General features: G+C 34.5%; 2 long non-coding RNA genes across 2 annotated transcripts in view; one reads left to right on the top strand and one right to left on the bottom strand.

Annotated features, from left to right (window-relative positions):
- LOC141275853 (uncharacterized) overlaps window positions 1-26211 on the top strand; it is a 205814-nt gene that overhangs the window by 81760 nt on the left and 97843 nt on the right. The window lies entirely within an intron of this gene.
- Window positions 19457-26211, bottom strand: part of LOC141275778 (uncharacterized) — a 28134-nt gene continuing 21379 nt past the window's right edge. Inside the window, exons 2-3 of the long non-coding RNA XR_012324070.1 lie at window positions 19900-19989; window positions 19457-19545 (exon numbers count right to left, since the gene is read on the bottom strand). This is a non-coding gene — a long non-coding RNA (uncharacterized lncRNA). The remainder of the gene's footprint in view (window positions 19546-19899; window positions 19990-26211) is intronic.

Below are 26211 nucleotides of genomic sequence, written 5' to 3'. Positions count from 1 at the left end.
GGAATTTCATTGCTGCCTGTTATCTAGTTGAAAAAATTTTCTTCTATTTCTAGTATGTTGAGAGCTTTTATTAAGAATAGATGGTGGATTTTGTTAAATGGGGGTTTTCTTTTTTTGGGGCATCTATTGAAATGTTCAAGGGGTATGTGTCCTTCATTCTTTTAATGTAATGTATTACATTAATGGGTTTCTGGTTGTTAAACCAGCCTTGAATAAGATAGCACATGTTGGTGATTTATAATTCTTTTTTCTACGTGACTGGATTTTGGTTAGCTAACATTTTGTTAAAGATTTTCAGATTTATGTTCATAAGTGCTATTGATCTGTAGTTTTCTGTCTTGTGATATCTTTATCTTGCTTTGGTATCAGATTAATACTGGCCTCATAAAATGAGTTGGGAAAAGTTCCTTTCTACTCTGTGTTCTAGATGTTGTTCCATTAGTCTTTGAGGTTCTGTTATTTTTCTTCACTCCCTTTTCTCTGTGATTTTAAGGTGGCATAATTTCTATTAATCTCTCAAATTCATTGATCCTTTTTTCTGCCATTCCAAATCTGTCTACATTCATTGTCCTTTCAACTTCGTAGTTTTCACTTGTTTCTTTTTAAAAGTTTCTATCTCTATTGAGTCCCCTTTTAATGTCATTGTAATCTTATTTTTCTTCAGTTATTTAAATGTGGTTTCCTTTAATTCCTTGAACATATTTATAATAGCTGCTTTGAGGTCTTTGCATGACAGATTTAACATCTGGGCCCACTTATGATTGCTTTTAACATTTTTTTAAACTGAGCATGAGTCATACTTCCTTTCTTTGTATGTCTCATAAATGTTGAAATATGGAGGTTTTAAATAATATGTTGCAGCAGTTTTATATTCACTTTTGTTTCCTGAAAAAAAACAAACTTGTCTGTACTTATTCTGATTTAAAGAGCCCTAAGATGATTGTTTTAACCATACTGTGCAGTATTATACTTATTTCTTGGGGCGAGGATAAGCTTATTTCTTTGCATTGTGATGGCTAAGGACTCCTGTCTAGCTGTGCAATTTTTTAAAAAAGATACCTTTTATCTGTTTCTCAGTTTCCTTGCAATAAAATGGAGATAATAAGAGTAATTCTGTCTAAGAGAAATGTTAAGAAGATTAAATAAGATATTATAAAAAAAATGTTAAAAGTGTCTGGCACATTTTAAGTATAACATTATTATTTGCATTCTTTTTTGTTAAGTACCATAAAATCTATACAGGGAATTATTCATATTTAATGAAGTTGTAACTCAATTAATAACGTTTTTTTTTCTAAAAATGACTCAGTGATTATTTCTTCAAAACGTATAATTTATTGAAGAACTTTCTCTATACTAGAAATATGTTCCAACAGTCATAGAGATAAAAATTAGCCTAAAAGTCTAAGAAAACTCCTGAAGAATAGTACAAATTTTGTAAATCTGAAACTAATTAAGGAAACTCTACTAAAAAATCCACATTGCAATGAAATAAAACTGCACCCTAAAAACTTTGCCTTAATAAGATTAAATTAGCAGTTTAGGAAATCGCTTTTTGTATCATCTAAATATTTAAATTCATTTTAAGGTTTAGTTTCTGTTTAAGTACAGAAAAAACAGTTTTTGTTTATCTCTTTAACATCTTTAAAAGTAAGCCTCGTAACTCTGATAATATATTGCAACCAGCTGAATGTTCAGATTTATGATTTTCTGAAAGGAGAATTAGGTAGTAGCCACTGACAATGGGCAATTTATGGGACATACATATGCCCTGTTTGCTCTCAAAGAACTTCCTCTATTAGATTAGGACGTTACTAAAAACTTCTATCCCAATCAACTGTTGCTTCCTATAGTTGAAAGCAACGACATCTCATTCAACTCTATTCAATAAATATTTATTCAGGAAATATAATATGCAAAGCACTCTGCTAGAGTTTGGAGAGGTAAGCACACAGATGGTGGGTGATAGGTAGGTAGGTAGGTAGGTAGATAGGAAGGAAGATAGATAGATAGATAGACAGACAGATAGATCTTTAACACCCCACTTACATCAATGGACAGATCATCCAGACAGAAAATCAATATATGTAAAAGAATGAAATTAGAATATTTTCTCACGCCATAAACAAAAATAAACTCAAAATGGATTAAATACCTAAATGTAAGACTGGAAACCATAAAACTCCTAGAAGAAAACATAGACAGTAAACTCTTTGACATAAATCATTGTAATATTTATTTTGTATCTGTCTCCTAAAGTAAAGGAAGCAAAAGTAAACAAATGGGACCTAATTAACCTAAAAGCTTTTGAACAGAAAAGGAAGCCATTGATAAAATGAAAAACAACCTAGTGAATTGGGGAAAACATTTGCAAAATGATATGACTGATAAGGGGTTAATTTCAAAATAAGTAAACAGCTTATTCAATATGAAAAAAACAAACAACCTGATTAAAAAATCAGCAGAAGACCTGGATAGATATTTTTACAAAGACTACGTATAGATGGCCAGCAGGAACATAGAAAGATGTTCAGCATCACTAATAATCAGAGAAACACAAATCAAAACCGCAATGAGATATCACCTCACACCTGTCAGAATGGCCATCACCAAAAAAAAAAATTAACAAATAACAAATGTAGGGAAGAATGTGGAGAAAGAGAAAACCCTGTACTCTTTTGGTGGGAATGTAATTTGTGCAGCCACTATAGAAAACAGTATGGAGGGTCCTCAAAAAATTAAAAATAGAACTACCATATGATCCGGCAATTTCACTCCTGGGTATATGTCCAAAGAAAACAAAAACACTAATGTGAAAAGATACATATGCCCCAATGTTCATAGCAGCATTACTCACAGTAGCCAAGATATGGAAGCAATCTAAGTATCCATCAAAAGATGAATGGATTAAGAAGATTATACACATACACACACACACACAGGAATGCTACTTAGCCATAAAAAAGAATGAAATTTTGCCATTTGCAAAAACATGGATGGACCTGGAGGACATTACGCTTGTGAAATAAGTCAGACAGAGAAAGACAGATACTCTATGTTATCACTTATATGTGGAATCTAAAAAATAAAACGAATGAATATTATAAAACAGAAACAGACTCACAGATACCAGTTACCATTGGGGCAAGGGAAGGGAGATGGGCAAGATAGAGATAGGTGATTAAGAGGTATGAACTACTATGTATAAAATAAAGAAGCTACAAGGTTATATTTTGCAGCACAGGGAATGTAATATTTTATAATAACTTTAAACAGAGTATCATCTATGGGACTTCCCTGGTGGCTCAGTGGTTAAGAATCCATCTGCCAGTGTAGGGGGCATGGGTTCAAGCCCTGGTCTGGGAAGATCCCACATGCCGCGGAGCAACTAAACCCCTGTGCCACAACTCCTGAGCCTGCTCTCTAGAGCCCTCGAGCCACGACTACTGAGCCTGCATGCCACAACTAATGAAGCCCGCACATCTAGAGCCTATGCTTCGCAACAAGAGAAGCCACCGCAATGAGAGGGACACACACTGCAGTGAAGAGTAGCCCCCGCTCACCGCAACTAGAGAAAAGCAACGAAGACCCAATGCAGCCAAATAAATAAATTCATAAAAAATAAATGGAGTATAATCTGTAAAAATTTTGAATCACTATGTTTTACACCTGAACTAATATAATATGAATCAACTATACTTCAATAAAGGAAAATAGTAAATGCACTTGTATGTTAATAGAAGGTAAATAGATCAATACTTTATTAAACATATCTGTTATTTATTTTTCATAAAATACTATTCAATCTAAGATATTTCAGAATTTCTTTACTTTGCAAATAAGGGGAGGGTGGTCGCTGATTTATCTGGAATATTTTTCAAGATACTTGCAAGTCCTCAAATCTACAACGACCTACAATATATTATATTTTGGGGATGCCTTTACTCAAGGTGAGTCATAGTTAGTTTAGAGGTTTTGGAATAAGGCAGTCCTCAGAAAATGAATTGGTCTAAAATAATAATAATTAGGTGAACAGTGAACACAATTAGAGAGCATAAGATATTTTCTAGGTAGTTAAGTTTGTCTGAGTCACAACCAATTTTACATATGCTGAATCTCCAGAAGGACAAATCTTATTTCAGCTACTTAATGATACAGGTACCTCAGTTATCTATCTATGATTTATTAATGGCATCAATACTATAGCTGATATACTTCACTTACACAGAGAGACGATTCCTGAGGTCCATGTGTGCCTAGAAAAGAGAGATTATCCAACCTGCTGAAACATGCAAAAGGAAGCCATTCTCCCTGCATCAATTTATCATCTCTTTCAGTACCTTTTCTAAGCTACTTCAAGTTTGGCACTTTTAGTGACTTCAGAGAGAGTTTGGCAATGCATTAGCTTTGTAGGAGCATGCAACCAGGCCAAGACACAGTACTTGCTGGCATTATAAACAGTCAATGATCCATATTTTAAAGTAACTGTCTGTGAAAATAAAGCTACTTGTAGAAAGGAGTCAGGCACCTGAATGTGGAAAGTATGTTAGGCAATTGTTGAGTCATAGAAGATAAATATTGCATACAATTAGAAACAAAAAAGGAACTGCACCATTTAATTCATAATTCCACCTCCACAAGAGTTTGAACATAACTGTATTCCTTATGAGGTATTAATATAACCGTGGATGTAGGTATGAAGTAGTTATAAGTATAGTAAGACATACCTTGTCCCTATTTTGTGGTTATCAGTTTTTTATTTTCCATGCATGACCTTCTATATGTGTATAGGTAGGCCCCAAAGTTATATAGTTATACCACTGCTTTCTGGGTGAAAGTACATGTGCTAGAAGTTTTAATTTTATGCAGGCGGAGAAGAAAGATGAAAAATATAAACAGTAGTTAAGTAGAGGCCTCACCAATATTTCTTAATATGCATAGCATTTTTAGGGGGAAAAAGATTTTTTGACCAAAATAATGTCTTTAAAACTTTAGCTCCTTGGTGATAATACTTCAATTCTCTTATCAGAAACACAGTGAAGACAGTCTTGTCTCCTGGAGGTCAGTCTCTGAAAATCAACAGAACAGAATGGCTGAGAGCCTTCTTAATCATTAAGAAATTATCTAGTAAAACAAACAAACAAAATGAATATAGAGTTAGAATTGAGCTAACATATCATTAACTAAAGGCAGCTGCCTTTTACCCCACCCTACCAACAGACCCGATGGCGCTGCTTCTGGAGACCACTGTAAATGTCTTCTGAGGGACAGTCTTAGGCATTCCTCATTGTTAATTTTTAAAAAAATATTTTAAATAAAATAATGTAAAATCATGTGTGAAACTTAAAATCCGAGATCTTTGTTGACATTAACTTTTATATTGGTGGTTTTTATCTCATCCATGATATGGAAGGCACATTAGGATACAGTTATTACTTCAGAGTCTTTCTGAACAAAGGCAGCCCTCAGCAGTAATTGGTCAGGGAGTTACTTTATCGAGTAAATATGATCTCTTTTAGAAGTAAAATTTTAAGAAATTTGAATCCTGTTACCATAGTTGTTACTAGGTTTTAACTAATTAAAAGAAATAATAGTTTATACAGTGCAACAAAACAGTTCCTTGAGTACATGAGTAGAAATCAGTTTTTGGTAACTAAGTTATATGTTAAAATATAGAAGTCATTTTTAATAGAGTGCCCAAAATGCAAATTTCAGATGTTTATTCTTATTTAGTTGCCTATGTGAGTCATTTATGTTTTCCAAGGAGTAGATTGATTGAATGAGAACAGCTGCATCTTATTGCAATTACAGAAAAATGAAACACAAACAAAAATATTGAGAGAAACCAATTAAATTTTTGGTTCTCTCAAGTTAATTAGAAACACTTTAACTAGTATGAGATGTTATAAATACACATTTTAAAAGTTCTTGATAGATATTTAATACTTAGTCAATATATTTTAAAAGCTCTATTCAAGACACAAGTCCATTTAAAAAGTAAACCCAGCAGCTATCTAATGAGATATATTACCCTGTCAGCATATTTAAAAAGCAATCAGTATCTCACCTGACACTGCCCATTTTGTCCCAATTAAAATGAAATATAAATCCACAAGAGCAATTTCAGAAATTGCTTGAGCAAAATAAATTCTGACAAACCAAACAGATCACCAATATTTGTCTTAAATCTTGCTACTGTGCAAACCTTTTTTGCTGTGTAATAGTGTAAAAATATATATAACACTCCTTAATAGATGAAAAACCCTTCCAAAATTAACTCTAAAGTGCTATTTTATAGAAAGTGGAATAGAATTCTACTAAACTTGATTATAGTAGTGATTTTAACTTGAGAAACTAACATTTAAAGCAGGGAAGTAAGGAAGAAGGCACCAGTAATCATATTTCACAAAATGGAATATTCTTTTCTATTCTTAAATCTGTTCATATTTTTTTTATGTTTAGTTCATGCATCTAAAAATATATGTTTTATAAAGTCCATACTCTATAACTCCAAAATTTAGTTGGCAGTGGGAAATGGGTCATTCTCACAGTTTCTTTGTCAATCAACAAAGTAAAATGAGGACTTCCCTGGTGGCGCAGTGGTTAAGAATCCTCCTGCCAATGCAGGGAACACGGGTTCGCTCCCTGGTCTGGGAAGATCCCACATGCCACGGAGTGACTAAGCCCGTGCGCCACAACTACTGAGCCTGCGCTCTAGATCCTGCGAGCCACAACTGATGAGCCCACATACCACTACTACTGAAGCCCGCACACCTAGAGCCCGTGCTCTGCAACAAGAGAAACCACCAGAACAAGAAGCCCGTGTACCTCAACGAAGAGTAGCCCCAACTCGCTGCAACTAGAGAAAGCCTGCATGCAGCAATGAAGACCCAACACAGCCAAAAATAAACTTTTTGAAAAAAGTAAAATGAGAATAAAAAGTGTTCTTTTTGAATGAGTATATGTGTATATGGTTATTATTAATATTATAATATTTAATACTGGAAATACCAGAGATCAGATTTTCTATATTTGTATAGTTTATGGTTTTGGACACTGACAATTAAACAGCTCTAATCATGTGTACCCTTAGTTCTCATCACATCTTGGTTTTAGACAAACATTAAATATTTTTAAATTTTATTAAGTACTGGCTATAAAAATATTTAAAGGAGGGTATAAAAAGGAGGAAAACACAGTAAGAGAGAGAGGATGAAGAAGAATGAGGCAGCATCATTTTTTGAACCCATATTACCTATACAGTACATTAAAGTATGCTAATTTATTAAGTCTACAAAATAGCCCTAGGACAAATTCTGTTTCTGCAGAAGATTTCATAAAATTAAGTAATTTCTGGTAAATAGTGAGCAATCTCTAGAGTGTATCAGATATAGACTAAATCCCAAATTGTCCTACTGGTGATTTTATAGTTTTGACAAACCATTTGACTTCTCTGAGTTTCATCCTCATCAGGTATACAATGATATAAACATTTGCTTTAAAGTTTTCTGTTAAAGATGCACTTCGTAAGTGCTCAGTTCATATTAGCTAATCAGTTGTATAATATGAGTTTCTAGATCACACAAGTTCTTATTTCCTACTCATTCATTCTCCAGAATGAACCTCAATAAAGTTAATGACATTTTTATACATCATTTTTTTAAAATATATACTTATTTCCTTGAAGGCAATGATTCTTTGTAACTCATTTTTGTACACTCTTTACCAGCTCATAGGGTACTTTACATTGTAGGCATCCAGTAAATACTAAAAGGATGATTGAATATGCTCCTTGGCCTATCTGTCCAAAAATAACATAGAGTTAAGCCTTCTTCATGTTCTTCAGATGTTTAACTTTTAGATGGATTCAGCTTTTGCTTAATTATTTTTTTATATAAAAATATAAAACTAAATTCCTTATCCAATTAACTCACAACTTCTCTATTCCTATCTTGGATGTAAGAAAAAATGGGACTTGCAAAAAGAAACATTTAATATGTGGTAGGCACTTGGAAAAGGAAATAAAAATAATCAATTTATACTTTTCAAGCAATGATTTGAATCTCCAAAAAATAAAATGAGAAGCATTACTGTATACTTTAGTCACCAATTGAGTTTTTAAAATAATGTTCCCAATATATGTCCACCAGTTTTTAAGTGAGCACAGCTATTACTTTATCTTGGGTTATAATCCAGTAGAATATCAACCAGGATATGATCGAATTCATCCTTTCAGTTGTTCAGTACAAATACTGTGGAAATTGCATTTGAAATCCTATATAGAAACAAAGATCCTATGATAACTAAGACAAAGTAATCTGAGAAAAGCAGATATCAGTATGTTGTAACATTTCCACTTGTCTAAATAGAAATGAGAATGTGTTAAAATCATTTCTAGACAAATAAAGGAAGCAGAGAGTTTTACAATCATTCATTGAATTCAAGTTTTCTTAATAGACAATTTAGATAGTACAAGCAGAACAAATCTCAGTATATGGTTTGGAAACAGTATAATAGAGCTAAACAATAGCCACAGACATGCAGGTACAGGTGGCTTTACAGTAATGTGAATGTAAGATGAATGCTCATACGTGTCAAAATGCAGGGTATAAGGATTCTGAAACACTAAGTTGGGCTTGAAATTTCTAGAAAAATACTTTTAGCTCTGTTTTCTAATTGTACTTACAAAAACAGTTTTCAATGTGGGGGAAATGATGCAAAGGAAAGGAACAGTGAACTGGAATGAGAAACCTTGTTTTCTAGAAACAACGTTATTATAAACCACAGTGAGCAATCATATGCACCCTCTTAGTCTCAGTTTCTTCAATAGTAAAATCAAAAGGTTAAGGTAAATTATCTTGACTTACTACATCGTGTGGTTTGTGAATTAGAAACTACCTGTTACTTAAACAGTACCTCAAGTCCACATGCTCTCTCAGTTACCAGGGTAGAGACTAAAACCCAGAAAAAATATTTCTATTAAAGATATATTGACAGAATTTTGACTTCAGGCTGTTTATGAAAGAAGGATGGTTGTTATAAATTATCCCAGAATTGGCATCTTTCTAATATATTTCCAGAAAGAATTGTTGTCTTGTGATATTTTTAAAAATTACATTACAAATGTGAACCATAAAATAATTCATTTCAGAATTATAATCTTATCAGTACTTTTAAAAAATGGCATGGTTTGCTGTCACTGGACAGAATATTTTCTAATTGAAGATTTTCAATCAGCATTGCAAAGTTATGGATGACTTAGAGTTCTTTTGTCTACTTCATCATCCAGTTTTTTTTTTTTTTTTTAACATCTTTATTGGAGTATAATTGCTTTACAATGGTATGTTAGTTTCAGCTTCACAACAAAATGAATCAGTTATATATATACATATATTCCCATATCTCTTCCCGCTTGCGTCTCCCTCCCTCCCACCCTCCCTATCCCACCCCCCCAGGCGCATCATCCAGTTTTAATGAGATTTATGTGTACTTCTCAGGGAGTCATTATTAACACATTTGCTAATTATTGTCAAAGTTAATACTTCAAGGGGAGGTCGGAGTATTAGTATAATTTAGATACTGAACTATCCAACTAAATGTGAGTCTGATCTGATAGCCTTTTCTACTGAAGAACTACAAAACAAGTTGTGCTTAAAACTAACTTTAATTAGGATCTGAAAGACAATTGCTTGTTAAGAGTCAGTCTGATGTATGGTACACAGAAGGGAAACCTGAGGAAACAGGTGTAACAGAAAGTAGTGAGCCCATTGATTAAGGATGATTCCAGTTGATTCTTGACTTTAAAATAATGTAAAGAGAGATGTATTATTAAAAGTGAATCTTCAATACCTATTATTAGCTTATAGACTACTATTTAGAGTTTCCCAATTTAAAAGGAAGTATTGAGGACTATAGAAATTAATATAAAGTATTTGATGTTAAGGCAACAAATCTTCCAGATAGTTTTAAAGAGTAGGCTTAAAGCAACTAATCTGATTTGATTTATGACTCATTGTTTGATCTTTTCCATTGATTTTCTAGTCTCTCTTTATTTCTGCTCTGATCTTTGTTATCTCCTTCCTTCTGCTAACTTTGGGGTTAGTTCTCCTTTTCTAGTTCTTTGAGGTGTAAAGTTACATTGTTTGAGATCTTTTTTTCTTAACGTAGGTGTTTATTGCTATAAAATTCCTTCTTAGCACTGCTTTTGCAGCATCCCATGAGTTTTGATATGCTGTGCTTCCATTTTTGTTTGTTTCAAGATTTTTTTTTAATCTCATCTTTAACCCATTGGTTGTTCAGGAGTGTGTTCTTTAATTTCCACATATTTGTAAATTTTGTAGTTTTCCTTCTGTTGATTTCTACTTTCATACCATTGTGGTCAGAAAAGGTACTTAGTATGATTTCAACCTTTTAAAATTTGCTGAGACTTGTTTTGTGGTCTAACCTGTGATCTATGCTGGAGAATGTTCCATGTGCCCTTGAGGAGAATGTGTATTAGGCTGCTGTTGGATGCTGCCATGGGCTGACTGAAGGTGCCTTTGTGGTGGCAGGGACTGACTGCAGATATACATGTAGTGTCAAATGTTGGGACCAGCAGCAAGGGCTAGGGTCAACTGTGGGCACAAAAGCAGCTGTGGGTTTCTAGATGTTGGCATGTACTTACATGAAGAGGAGGGTCTCAGACAGCTGGTGTTAGTGAAGGGGAAAGCCTGTGGGGCAAAACTTCAGTGGCAAAGATCTGCAAGGGGTTCATGGTGGCTGGGTAGGCCACAGCTTTCCTCAGTGGAGAAAGCTGCTAGCGTTCTCTGCAGAGCAGTTTGGGGTCCATGAAGAGGTCATGTGATGAAAGCTGGGGACGTATGTAGTGTCTGCAAGGGCTGTTGAGCGCTTAGCGGTGAAGGTTGATGGGATCCTCTGCAGAGCAGGACACTGGGCACAAGGTTAATCCTGCCACCTGGCTGACACTGGCTGCTCCTGTGCTTCTTCCCTGTTCCTAGCTCTCTCTAGATGTCTCAGCTCTGCTAATCTCTCTGGGAGAATTAAAACCAAAGAGGATCCTTTGTGTAGAGCACTGAAAAGCTGGGAAGCTAGTCACTTATCCTGCTCTCCTTTTCTTCGTGAGGGGAACTCTTTCAGGCTGGGGAGCTCTTGATGAGGAACAGTGCTTGTCTGATGCAAGAGTGCTGGTCTGGGGCAGGCAAAATTAAACTGTTCTTTCTACTCATTTTGTACAGTCCTTTCCAGGTTTTTTGCTCATTTTATTGCTGAAACTTTTAAAGTGGACTCAGCTTTCCCAGAGCTAGTTTTGTTCATGGATAGCTGTCTAGTTATTGTTCTCTGTGGAGGGATGGAGACTGGGGGTCTCCTACTCCACCGTCTTGTCACTCTCACTCATTTAATTTTTAAAAAATAGAATCTAGTTCTCGGTTGAAATTGTCTTTCACCTATTTTGACTCTGTGTTTCCTATTTAACACATTAAACATTAGCTGTAGCCTCCTACATTATACTCAGAAGCTACACACATAATAAATTTTGAAACTTTTTAAAGGAAATTTAATAATTCACATGATATATATGAAGTAAAGGAAATGAAAGAAAACAATGTATCCAATTTAAATATGCTTATGAAGCAGAAATGATGGGAACTCTCAAAAACAACTATGTCATCAAGTGGCAAGTAAGAGAATATTCGTTATATACACTCAGCATCTCAGAATCAAGCCTCCACAGTTTTGAACTGTGTTTGTGAGCATCTGTGCCTTATCTTGATTTATCTTGTGCATCTGTTAGCAACATATGTCTGTGCTAAGGTACTGCTTCTTCACTTTACACCATTTGGCTTATGAAAGTTTTCATAGGGGAACCTGTACTTAACGCTAGTAACAAAATTACACAAACATGACTATATAGCCAAATCATGATTGGATCTCCAAGAATATAATGTTTAAACAGCAAAAACAACAATAACCAAGACAAACTAACAGACAGGAATACTGACCTGCCATAAATATAATTTATAGAAATGAAAAGGAAATTCTAATAGATTTTTCTGTAAACCACTATGGAACTTATTAATAATTTTCAATTTCAAGAAAAAGTTTAAAGTCTCATTTGATGCACTCTCATGATACATTACATATACAGATTTTATAATTTCAGGTTTCCCCAGAGTGTGTACTACCCATAATCCCATTTTTATGCATGAATTTATATAACTGTACCAAGCTTTCATCTTCTCAATAGAGTTGTTAGCTTAACTAAGAAAAGGAAGATCAACTCCAAGTAACAGATGAGTAAGGGTAGTAGCTTGTTCATGTGCTTATCAATAGAGCGAAAGTAAAGAATTACATGAAATTGAATTATATGTATTTTTTAAATTGAAATGGTCTTTACAGGTCATCTAAATATTCAGCTTCCTAATTTTTCAGGTAGGGAAATTAAGAATAAAATCAGTCATAGAATGTAATTGGTCAGGTAAAGTACTCTTCCTGTATTCTTCTTTCTGTTGTTAAGAACTAACACAAATCATATTTGTCACATTTAGGCTTCTCTTACCCCAGTACTACATTTCATCTTTTGGCATACCCTAGCTTTCTGTATGAAAATTTACAGAAAACTACAATCCTTGACTCCCCAAGTTGAGATAGAGATAATATTCTGAACGAAACTTTAATTCCGTATCACAGAATATGATGAATAAATGAGACAAATTTTTTAATTGGTAAGCTGGAACTGATTGTTTTAAAAATTCAAGTTAGTACACTTTTCAAGTAATCTAGTCATCAGAAAGAAAGAGGGTTTTATGTACTTGCTGCAAAGTCACTGTGACAGGGCTGACTTGAGTAAGGGTGTTTGTTGTCCAAAGCTAAAGGTATTATGTGAAAAAAAATATTTTAAAATGGAGAAATAAATGATGAGGCAGAGAGAGTATATGAGATGTGATTTTGGGTATAAAGGTCGGGTTGTTGAGCCAAATTGAATAATTTCAGGAGATCGAGGGGAAAACACAGGTTTAAAGTCTGCTCTGAGATTAGGATCAAAATGTAATTTGCCTGTGCTATGGGATTACATAACTGGATTTAATCATCCTTTGTAATTGACTGACTCCGGGGATAACCACAAATACTCATTGTATTTGCCAGCATAGAGCGTTTTTAGGCTTTTTTTTTTTTTTTTTTTTTTTGCGGTATGCGGGCATCTCACTGTTGTGGCCTCTCCCGTTGCGGAGCACAGGCTCCGGACGCGCAGGCTCAGCGGCCATGGCTCACGGGCCCAGCCGCTCCGCGGCATGTGGGATCTTCCCGGACCGGGGCACGAGCCCGTGTCCCCTGCATCGGCAGGCGGACTCTCAACCACTGCGCCACCAGGGAAGCCTAGTTCTTTGACTTTTTGCTGAGGAGGACACTTTTTCTATCAGAAGTAAAGGTTTATCTTTTACCTTTTCCCATTGTCCCCAGATTCATTCAAACCTGGGATCTTGTGCTTACTACTTTTCTGAATTTGGCACAAACTTGTGAGAAACTATTTCTTAATTCATTAAAGCAATGCCTATGTTGCTATAGAAGTAAAATAAGATAGTAAAGTATGAACATGTCTTTGTAAATTATAAAGTATCCTGATATTTGTATATCATGATCCGTGGATTAATGTCTCTAGAAGTATAATGGGTCTGTGTGGCACCGTGGGGTAGGGAAAGTGCTGGAGGTGGACTCTTAGCAGATCGTAAAAGTATAAAGAACTTTCATGGAAATTGAACATTAACTTTTTCTTGTCAAAAAGATATGAGCAGAGGGACAACAGGAAGGCAACTGGAAGAGATGTCAGTATGATGATACAGAAGTGAAAGTAATATTGGCCCAATTAATACTGGGGAAAAGGGTACAACAACATTAAGTATATCAATTACTTACTGGTTCCCTCTTATCTTCATCAACGGAGGGGCCTAAAGGAGGAAAATATCAAACAGGGAGCAGCATCCAAGCCTACCCCAAGAAACAAGGAGGCATAGGGTGGGTCCTCCCCAGTATTCTGTCAAGTGTCACCAAACCTGGATGAGAAATGGAAATTACTGCTTTCCTAGAAGTTCCAGTCAGCCACAGGAATTAATATCATTTACAGTGATATAATTTTTCATATTTAAAAAATGAAGTATAATTACAAATAATGGAATGCACAGATCTTAAATACATAGCTCAGAGTTTGGAAAAATGCACATACCAGTGTAATCCATACCCTCATCAACAAATATTTCTATCAACAAAGAAAGATCCGTGATGATACCAGGTGATGATACTCACCTCCCTCCTTTCACCCAAAGGAAACCATTTTTCTCATTCTTCTCAAAGTAGATTTACGTGCATGGGCGTGTGTGTGTGTCTGTGTTCTTTCTCTGTACATAGTGTCTTTGAGACTCATTCATGATGCTCTATATATCCATTGTTCATTCCTTTTCATTTATTAAAAAAAAACTACTTATCCATGCCTCTTGATAGATAATTGTATTGTTGCCAGATTGTGACTATTAGGAATAGAGATGGTATTTATTCTTTTGTACATGTTGGGAACATATATTTTCATTTTTATTGGGTACATACCTACGAGTTAATGGCTATGTTTTAGGTTTGTTTTTTGTTTTGTTTTGTTTTTTTGCGGTACGCGGGCCTCTCACTGTTGTGGCCTCTCCCGTTGCGGAGCACAGGCTCCGGACGCGCAGGCTCAGCGGCCATGGCTCACGGGCCCAGCCGCTCCGCGGCATGTGGGATCTTCTCGGACCGGGGCACGAACCCGTGTCCCCTGCATGGGCAGGCGGACTCTCAACCACTGTGCCACCAGGGAAGCCCTAGGTTATGTATATTTTTAAAACTTACAAAAAAATCTTCCAAACCTTTTCCCAAGTGGGAAAATATGCAAACATTTTGCATTCTCACCAGCAGTGTATGAGAGTTCTGGGTGCCCCACATCCTCACTGACATTTAGTGTTGTCAGTTGTTTTCTAAAATAATTTTAGCCATTCTACAATGTATATAATTATATCTCATTGCGTTTTAACTTACACTTCCCTGATGATGAACGCTATTGAGCACTGTTTCATGTGCCTACTTGGTATTCATATATCTGCTTCTGGGAAGTATCTATTCACATCCTTTGCTATATATAGTCTGATAGAGGTACAGCAAATATTTTCCCAAGGTGTGCCTTTTTTTAACAGTATCTGTAATGATGAGAAGTTTTAAAATTTGATATAGTCTGATTTGAAATTTTTTTGCTGTTTTGTATTAAGGTTAGTGCTTTTTGTGCTCTGTCTCACAACTGACTGTACAAATGCTGATCCATCTCTGGATTGTCTATTCAGTTCCATTAACCTATTTTTAATTCTGACATCAATGCCACACTCTCCGATTACTCTAGCATCACAATAATTCTTGAAAAGAGGCAGTGTAAGACATCAGATGTCGTGTTAGGCCCTTTGCATTTCCATATAGACTTTAAAAGTTTCTGGTAATATTTATTTTAAAACCCTGTTAAAGTTTTGATTGGGATTTTGTTGAATCTATCAATTATTTTGTGAAGAATTGATATCTTAAAAATATTGAGGCTTTGAGTCAGAGAATATGCTATAGCTTTCCATTTACTTTGGTCTTTTTAAATATCTCTCAACAATAACTTGTCCTTTTCATATATAGGTCTTGAATATGTTTCATTAAATATATCCATAATTATTTCAAGTTGTGTGATACTATTGTTAATGAATGTTACTTTAAGTTCATTACCCAGTTGTTTGGTTTATATATAAATAAAATTGAGTTTGTATATTGACCTTTTCTAAATTTACTTACTACCTCCAACAGTGCCTGGTAGTTTGAGGGGCATTCATGAGGAATGTCTACGTACACAATTGTGTCATAGGAAAATATTGATAATTTTTCCTCTTCCTTTTCAAACATTAGGCATTTTACTTCTTTCCCTTGCTTTAAGGCAGTGAATATGGCATCTAAGTAAAATATTGCATAGAAGTGGTGAGAGCACAAATCCTTGCTTTTTTTCAGAACATAGGGAAGAAGCATGCAGTAGTTTACATTTATGGATGATGATTGTAGTTGTTTTCTATTGCTGCCAGAACAAATGATCACAAACTTTTGTTGCTTATAACTACACAAATTTATTATCTTGCAGTTTTGAGGGTTGGAAGCCCAGCACAGATCTCACTGGGTTAATATCAAAGTGTCAACAGGCTGTATTTTTTGCTTGGAGGCAACTCACATTCCTTGACTGTTGGCCCCTTTCCTTCATCTTCACAGTCAGCAATGGCAGCTCAAGTCCTTTACAAGCCATCATTTCTCTGGTTCTTTTTCTGACTATAGCTAGGAAAAGCATTCTGCATTTAAGGATTCATGTTTCTAGATTGGTCTCACTCAGTTTATCCAAGATAATCTTTCTTTTTTTTTTTTACTCTTTGGCTTCATTGGGTCTTCATTGCTGCACACAGGCTTCCTCTAGTTGCGGTGAGTGGGAGCTACTCTTCATTGTGGGGTGCAGTCTTCTCAAGGCTTCTCATTGTGGTGGCTTCTCTTGTTGCGGAGCATGGGCTGTAGGCGCACGGGCTTCAGTAGTTGTGGCACGCAGGCTCAGTAGTTATGGCTCAAGGGCTCTAGAGCACGGGCTCAGTAGTTGTGGCACACGGGCTTAGTTGCTCCGTGGTATGTGGGATCTTTCCGGACCAGGGCTCGAACCCGTGTCCCCTGCACTGGCAGGTGGATTCACCACTGCGCCACCAAGGAAGTCCCCTCAAAGATAATCTTTGACTCTCAAAGTCTTAATTGGTCTTAATTACATTTGCAAGGTCTCTTTTGCCATATTAGGTAACATTCACAAGGTCCAAGGATTAGGATGAGCATCTCAGTGGGCAGTGTCCTGCCTACCACAGTGATAGTTATAGATTTTTTTTTTTATAGATACTGTTTTCCAGATTGAGGAAGTTTCCTTCTCATGCTGTTTGCTGAGAGATTTTGTTTTTATCTGAATGATTGTTAAAATTATTAATGTCATTTCTATATCTGCTGAAATAATCATATGACTTATGATTTTTCTCCTTTATGCTGCTAATGTTATGAAATATATTGCTTTATTTTCAAATATAGACCCAAATTTGCTTTCCTGGAATAAATATTTCTTGTTCATGATTTACTATTCATTTTTATATTGATGGATTCATGCTAATATTTTGATAAATATTTTTCATATGTTCATGGGAGATTTTAGTCTGATTTTCTCATCTGGAAATGTTCTTGCCTCTATTATCATTATCAGAATTGTGCTGGCTTGAAAAAAAATAAATTGAGGAAAGTTTTATTTTCTTATGCATATTAAAGAGTTTTATAAGTTTAGTATTGTATCTCTTTTGCAAATTGAATACAGTTCATCAGTGAAGCCATTAGACCTGAAGTTTTCTTTGTGAGAAGCTTTTTAAATGAAAAATAAATTTATTTAGTAGACATAGTACTATTTAGATTTCTTACTTCTTCCTTTATACATTTTGTAAATTTTTATTTCAAAGAATTTGTACATTTTATCTAGAAATGTATTACTTAATTTTCAGATATTCAGGGATTTACCTGAAGACATTACATTACTGATTTTAATTTTAGTTCAGTCACTGTAAAAGAACATACTCTGTATAATGAAATAACATTAACTTTATTGAGACTCATTTTATAATCAAGCATATATTCTATCTTGGTTAATGGTTAATGTGTTCTTGGAAAAAAAAGTATATGCTGGCAAGCATTCGTGGATTGCCTACAAATTTCAATTAATTGAGGTGATTGATAGTGTTTTTCAAATCTTCATCCTTACTGACTTTTTTGTCTAAATGATACATTTTATATTTCAGATATATTAACATTTTAATCAGGAAATTCAGTATTATATCAGTGTTTACATGTATCATTAGTTTTCATTGCTGACATTTCAGTTTTTGATTAAAATTATAGAATCTACATAATTACTGCATCGTTATTACTGTATTCAACATTTGATCATAATATTAGGCTAAAAAATAGTTGTGGAGTAGCCAATTTTTAAGCTAGCTTAACATACAGATTCCTGTTTGGTTTTTTAAGCTGCTTAATTAGAAAATATATATTATTTTATCACAGCATGCTTTTAATATTGAATTTTTTAAATAGGAGATTTTTGCAATGCAAATTATACCAATAGCCTAAACTTTTCACAGTAAACTTCTCTTTTCATATAAACCTAACTTTTTATCAGCCTTTTTAAAAAATCTCCTTGGAAGTTCTATCACAGAAGTTAGTAAATATGTCACTTCAGTTACATAACACCAACCATTTTTTAATTGCTAAGGTAACTAAGAGATCTTCCTCTTACATTTTTCCTGGTTAAAACTCCACTGGTTGACCATCTTTCCATTAATTATTTTTGATAGTTTGGATTTTTATTTTTATTTTTTGTGAACATGGATCATGCCTTAAAGAAAATTTCATAGTAAGTCATTATTAATGCAATGAAACAATCAGAAAGAAACTACGTGCTTAAAAGTTAGGATTACAGGGACTTCCCTGGTGGCACAGTGGTTGGGAGTCCCCCTGCCAATGCAGGGGACATGGGTTGAGCCCTGGTCTGGGAAGATCCCACATGCCGCAGCGCAGCTAAGCCCATGCACCACAACTACTGAGCCTGTGCTCTAGCGCCCACGTACCGCAATTACGGAAGCCTGCGCGCCTAGAGCCCATGCTCCGCAGCGAGAGAAGCCACCGCAATGAGAAGCCCGCACACTGCAACGATGAGTAGCCCCCGCTCGCCACAACTAGAGAAAGACCATGCGCAGCAACAAAGACCCAATGCAGCCAAAAATAAATAAATAAATAACCTAATTAATTTAAAAAAAAAGGATTACAGAACTGCTCTAGAAGGTAAAACTAGGTAGTGAAGTCTTCATGAAGGAGATTGAATTTGAGTTAATATTTGATTAATAAAAACTAATATTTAATGAATATTTACTGTGTCAACTTCTTGCAAAATGGTTTTGCATGAATATTTTAATTTTTATAAGGACCGTGTAAGTAATACATAAATATTTTTTTCTCAATTTTCAAATGATAAGAACATTTTAAAAAAGTAATTTGACCAGGGTCACACAGCAACACATGTTGCTTAGTCAGAATTTATCAGTTAATGGAACTTAAATCCTGCTCTATTAACCACAGACTTTAAAGCAGAGGTAGAAATTGGCTCTGTGTAGTAAGAGAATCAATATTGATGCTATAACATACAGTGGGGTTGGCAAACTTTATCTGTAAAGAACCAGATAGTAAATATTTTAGGCTTTTCAAGCCATACAGTCTCTGTGGTAACTATGCAACTCTGTGGTTGTATCATGAAAACAGACAATACACAAGCAAATGGGTGTGGCTGTATTCTAACAAACCTTTAATTACCATACAGACAGTGGCCCAAATTTAGCATGTGGTGGTCCATAGATTGCCAATCCCTGATACATGGCCCCAGCTGGTTATTGCTTTATTCTGCCAAGAGAAAACAAAGAAAAATATTCTATTTTAAAAAAAATACAGTAGAGTTTGTACTCTACATTACAGAAATACGTTTTTTAACACAACTAAGGTTACAGGTCCCAAATGCTGATACATAATGCATCTGTGTAACACATACACAAGGCCTTTGATAAATAATTGAAAGAGTAACATTGAAGATCCTATGTGAGTATTTTCCTTGCCTCTTGACACCATTCCTTCATTCAACATACATTTCTAGCATCATAAAAGTCTATTTTATACAGACAGTCACAGACCGATGTCATAATTAGCTACCACTGATTGTTTTGGAAGCCTTTCTTCAAATTTTCAGTTCAGCTTACTTACATGATGGGTATTGTTGATTCTAAGGGCTACATTCCAAGGTGAGTACATAATTAGTATCTATATCCAAACGTAGTCACATTGAATTAGGCACTGTAAACAAACAGCAATGGGATTACACAGTTTGAGTTTCAAGCTTATATATTTTTTCACATTAAGATTTCTGCTAATAAATGAGAATTCAGGAGGTGTGTTTCCCTCCTTTTGATGAGATAAGAATATCCCTAAGAGTTCTGTCTGGTATTCTGTTAAGATTATTGAGTTCCATTGGGAATGTCATTTCTTTGGAAATTCAGAATGAAAATTGAGAATCTTGTTAAAAAAAAAAAAAAAGCCCTATCATATAGACTTTTCAGTGTAGTGGTGGGGTTAATTTTGTGGTAATATTGATGCTCAAGGTATTTGGGATACTGGGACTACTGAACAACTGTTCTTTGAAAACAAGCTTTCTGATAATGTTGTCTCCTAATCTATTTTGGGCCCTGTTCAGCCTTGGCACAGGAACAGAGCAAGGCTGAAAATGTCTGTATTAGTTTACTAGGGCTGCTGTAATAAACTGCCACAAATCGAGTGGCTTAAATGACAGAAATGTATTATCTTTGAGCTCTGGAGGCTGGAAGAGATCAAGTGTCAACAGGGTTGCTGCCTTCTGAGGGCTGTGAGAATCTTTTCCATGCCTCTCTCCTAGAATTTTGGTGGTTTGCTGGCAGTCTTTGTCATTCCTTGACTTGTAGAAGTATCACCCTGATCACATGGCATTCTTCCTATATGCATCTCTGTGTCCAAATTTCTCGTTTATAAGGACATCATTCATAATGGATTAGGGGCCGACCCTGCTCCAGTATGACCTCATCTTAACTAAATACATCTGCAGTGACTCCATCTGCAAATAAGGTCACATTCTGAGGTACTGTGAACTAGGATTTCAACATATGTAATTTGAGGAGACACAATTCAACCCATAACAATATTCATGATGGAGTTTCAAGTCAATAATACTGATTCTGCTCTAGTGTTAAGAAAGATTACATTCTGTGAGACAAACTGATCTATTTTTTGCCACTAAGTAAATCTTGGGTGTGTATTCATAGTTTTCCAATTTCTATTCAACACTTACTTTAATCTTAAATATAACATTATAGAAATATTTTAAGTTTATCTTTAATATGAAATATTTAAGAACTACTTAAAACAGTCAACCAAAGGTATCTGGAAATATTTAAAAAATTAATATGTAATCCTTTCACATATAATTTAGTTACAAAGAAAGAAAAAAATATTAAAGGTACATGATTTAAAAAAAAAAAGCACTCCTGGGCACATACCCAGAGAAAACTATAATTCGAAAAGATACATGCATCCCAATGTTCATTGCAGCACTAAGACATGGACACAACCTAAATGCCTGCCTACAGATGGATAAAGAAGATGTGGTGTGTGTGTGTGTGTGTGTGTGTGTGTGTGTGTGTATACACACACACACACACACACACACACACACATATATATATAATGGAATATTACTCAGCCATAAAAAGAACAGTGCCATTTGCAGCAACATGGGTAGACCCAGAGATTATCATATTAAGTGAAGTAAGCCAAACAGAGAAAGACAAATATTATATGATATTGCTTATATGTGGAATCTAAAAACAAAAAGATACAAATGAACTTACTTACAAAACAAAAACAGACCCATAGACATAGAAAACAAACTTATGGTTACTAAAGGGGACATAGAAAACAAACTTATGTTTACTAAAGGGGAAGGGGGTGAGGGATAAATTAGGAGTTTGGGATTAACATATACACACTACTATATATAAAATAGATAACCAACAAGGACCTACTATATAGCACAGGGAACTATGCTTAATAATTTATAGTAACCTATAAGGGAAAAGAATCTGAAAAAGAATATATATTATATATATATGTATATAATTGAATCACTGTGCTGTACACACGAAACTAATACAACATTGTAAATCAACTATACTTCAATAAAAAAATGAAGTCGATTAATAAAAACAGGTCATTAATTACTAAAGAAAATTAGATTATACATATAATTTATACATTTTCAGTGAAAATTTAATAAAAATTATTATCCCACAGGTATTTATATACTATGATGTTTTAAAGTATTGTCATATGTCTAAGCTTTAAACTATATTTCTAATCCTTTAAAAACCCATTCACATAAAGCATTTGACATTTTTCCATTGTTTCAATACTAGTAATTGTGCCTCAGTTTTAAACTATTCAGTAAAATATTTTATAAGGAATAGTGTTTTAGTTTTAAAATTATCTTTTGAGTACCATATAAAATCAAAATGAGCATCTCATATCATAATATACTTTCCATGTATTCTACTTTACTAAGTTTAGCATTTAGCTGTGAAAACAGGCCAACACGTTTTTTGTGTGTCAGTGATCTAGTCTTACTTTTTCTGTGTTTAAAGAGGTGATGATCACATGAATATAAATGAATTGACCGTGTCAAATCTATTACACCAAATAGTCTGATAACACTGAAGAAACATGTATTTTTAAAATACAGTATTAGTTTCCTTACTATACTAAATTAAAATCCTCTGCATGTTTGCTATTACTGTGGCAACAGGTAGTTTAGTATTGTGATAAGATTATACTTGTAATTGCCTGGGACAAGCATTTATTGTTTTGGTTTTCTTATTTTGATGCTCCTCTTTCTCTTTACATATGTATTTCATTATAGACTATCTGAAACCATTTTTCCTTTTTTTTGAAAATTTTATTCTGAAATAATACAAGATATACAGTAGACTTGTAAAGATGGTTCAGAAGTTTGGATTTTTTTTCTGTTTCTGGAGGTATTTTCTTTATTTGTAACATCTTTTCCAATTTGTGACAGCTCAGTCTTTCCTTGTATTTCATGATACTTTTAAAGAATAGTGTTAAGGAATTTTGTAGAATGTCCCTCAGTTTAAGCTTGTCTAGTATTTTCACATGTTTGGACTAAGGCTATGGATTTGGGGGAACAATATAATAGAAGTGCCCTTCTCATGACATCATAGGATGTGCATGATATCAACATGAGTTATTACACTTGATGTTAAAGTTGATCATTTGGTTAAGGTAGTGTCTGTCCAGTTTCTCCAGTGAAAGGTTACTCTTTTCCCTTTCCATTCTCTATTATTTGGAAGTGAGTTACTAAGTCCAGCCTGTATACAAAGGGAGGCAAATTAAATTCTTAGAAGGAAGTATATCAGAGATTTTTGTGGACATGTATTAAAGCAAACAGTAAGTATGTTAACTCATTTCTAAACACATATCTATATGCATTTCTTTATCTATGACTAAACATTAGTTCATGTTGATCTCGCCACCTCTAACCCAACACTACAGGGCGCATTCTAGCATTCTTACTTACTTACTTATACAGTAACTTCTTTCTCTGAGAGTGAGAAACTGTGCTCTCAACTGTCTACCATCTATTTACTCATTTGTTCAATCATAATATACATGTAAGTTACTTTCAGAATTGCTGAATTACAGCCTTGTGAGAAACAAAATTACCAACTAGGATATACTGTTTGTCTTTAATCTTATGGTATCCAGACAAAACACTGTTTTAAAGTGATTTCGGTCAGTTACTTTCTTACCCATTTCCTTCAGTGAAGTTGTCGTACATTTGTAACACATTAATTCGTTTTTCATAATCTCGATCACATCTTGATTTCCCCTCATATCCTGGTTGATTTTTATTGTGTGATAGGAAAAGTCACCTAGTGTAGTATAAGGTTTTTTTTTTTAATGCCAGTTTTTTTTTAATTTATTTTTATTATTATTTTTTTAAATTTATTTTTGGCTGCGTTGGGTCTTCGTTGCTGTGCGCAGGCTTCCTCTAGTTGTGGTGAGTGGGGGCCACCCTTCATTGTGGTGCACAGGCTTCTCATTGCGGTGGCTTCTCTTGTCACAGAGTACGGGCTCTAGGCACGCGGGCTTCAGTAGATGCAGCATGCGGGCTCAGTAGTCACGGCACACAGGCCCTAGAGCGCGCAGGCTTCAGTAGTTGTGGTGCATGGGCTCAGTTGCTCGGCGGCATATGGGATCTTTCTGGACCAGGGCTCGAACCCATGTCCTCTGCATTGGCAGGAGGATTCGTAACCACTGTACCACCAGGCAAGTCCTAGTATAAGGTTTTATGGGCCTTAATGAATACATAGTCATGGATCAACTACTATGTATCATACAGAACAATTTCAGCAACTCAGATATTCATTTATATATGGCCCCTTTGTAGTAACCCACTCTCTCCTCCACAACTCTTGGTAATAACTGATATGTTTTCCATCCTTATATTTGTGTCTTATTAGGATACCATATAAATGGAATCATGCAATATGGAGCATTTTAGGCTGGTTTCTTTCTCTTAGGAAAGTACATTTAAAATGTATCCATATTGTTATGGATATCGAGCCATTCTTACATCCTTGGAATAAATCCCACTTGATCGTGGTGTATGATCCTTTTAATATATTATTCAATGTGGTTTACTAATATTTTGTTGAGGATTTTTGATCTATGTTCATTGTGATACTGGCCTGTAATTTTTGTGTGTGTGTGTGTGATATCTTTGAAGGTTCTGGTATCAGAATGATGCATTTCCACTCCTCTTACCCATCTTATTGTGGTTCCTTCTTTACATCTTTAGTTGTAGAAGATCTTTTCTGCTAGTGTTTCGGTCATTCTCATTGATAGTTACTCTGTAAACAGTTGTCATTTTGGTGTGTCTGTGGGAGGAGGTGAACTTAGGAACTTCCTGCTCTGCCATCTTGGTCACTCTACCTGTTTCACTGACTTTTGTATGTTTACTTTGTATACTGTGGCCTTGCTAAACTCACTTATTACTTAAAGGAACTTTTTATAGATTACATTGGATTTTCACTTATTACTTTTCTGTGGCTGGTTTCTTGCTGCAGTGTCACAGATGAGTAGTTGCAACAGAGTTTGTATGGCCCTCATACAATTTACATTAAAGTTAAATCACTTTTAATTTACTTTCTGGTTATTTACTTCTTCTTGAGTTAGTTTTAGGTAAGTCATGTACTTCAAAGAATTACAACATTTCATCTAATTTCTCCAACTTATGGATGTAGAATTGGTGGTGATATTCCTTTTCTTTTTAATGTCTGTGGGGACTGTAGTGATATCCCCGTTTTTATTCCTATATTGCCAATTTGTGTCTTCTTGTTTTTTTCTTGGTCAGTTTAACTATGGTTATATCCATTTTATTCATCCTTTCAAAGATGAATATTTTTTGACTTTCAAAAATAATCTTTTGCTTTCATTGGTTTTCTTTGTTTTTCATTCTAAATTTCATTAATTTCTATATTATTCTTCATTATTTTATTTTTGTTTTCTTTTGGTTTATTGTTCTTATTTGTCTGGTTTTTAAAGGCAAACCCTAAAGTAATCAATGTAATCTCTTTTTTTCCTAATATAGACATTCAATGCTATAAATTTCTCTCTAAGTATGTCAGCTGCATCAAACAATTTTGAAATGTTTTATTTTCATTGTGTTTAGTTAAAAATATTTTTAAGTTTCCTTATAGCTCCCTCATTTACTCAAATGTTATTTGAAAAGAGTATCTCTGGATTTCCAGTGTTTGTGCTGACTGCCCAAACTTACTTCTGAAATGGATTCCTAGTTTAATTCTGTTGCGATCTGAGAGCATAACTGACATGTTTTATTCTTTTAAATTTGTTAAGATTTCTTTTTGTTCCATTTTGGTGAATTTTCATTTGCCCTGGTGGACAACATGTTTTCTGATGTTCCTGAGTTGAGTCTTCTATGACTGTAAATTAGGTTAAATTGGGAATCGTGTTGTTTAGGTCACCTCTATTCTTACTGATTTTCTTTCTACTAGTTCTGTCAATTATTGAGAGTGTTGAATCCTACAACTATAGTTATGAATGTGTCTATTTTTTCCTTTCAGAGCTATCAGATTTGCCTCATTTATTTTGTGGCTATTGTTAGGTACATACACATTTATGGTTGCCATGTCTGCTTGGAGAATTTACCTATTTATCATTATGTAACATCCCTTTTTATCTCTGATTATATTCCTTGTTATGACATCTACTCCATCTTAGTTTTATATATACTGCTTTTGTTTTATTTGTCTGCCATATCTTTCTCATTATTTACTTTTCATTCAGATATATCTTTATATTTAAAATATATTTTTTTAAAACAGCATATAGTTCCAAGGGGTTTCCACCAGTGTTCGAAGGTGGCAGGTTTTGTCGCTCTTCCTCCTGCAGATT

This window comes from Tursiops truncatus, chromosome 11, assembly GCF_011762595.2.
Source record: "Tursiops truncatus isolate mTurTru1 chromosome 11, mTurTru1.mat.Y, whole genome shotgun sequence".
NCBI classification, from domain to species: domain Eukaryota; kingdom Metazoa; phylum Chordata; class Mammalia; order Artiodactyla; family Delphinidae; genus Tursiops; species Tursiops truncatus.
This window is presented reverse-complemented; position numbering and strand designations above follow the sequence as displayed.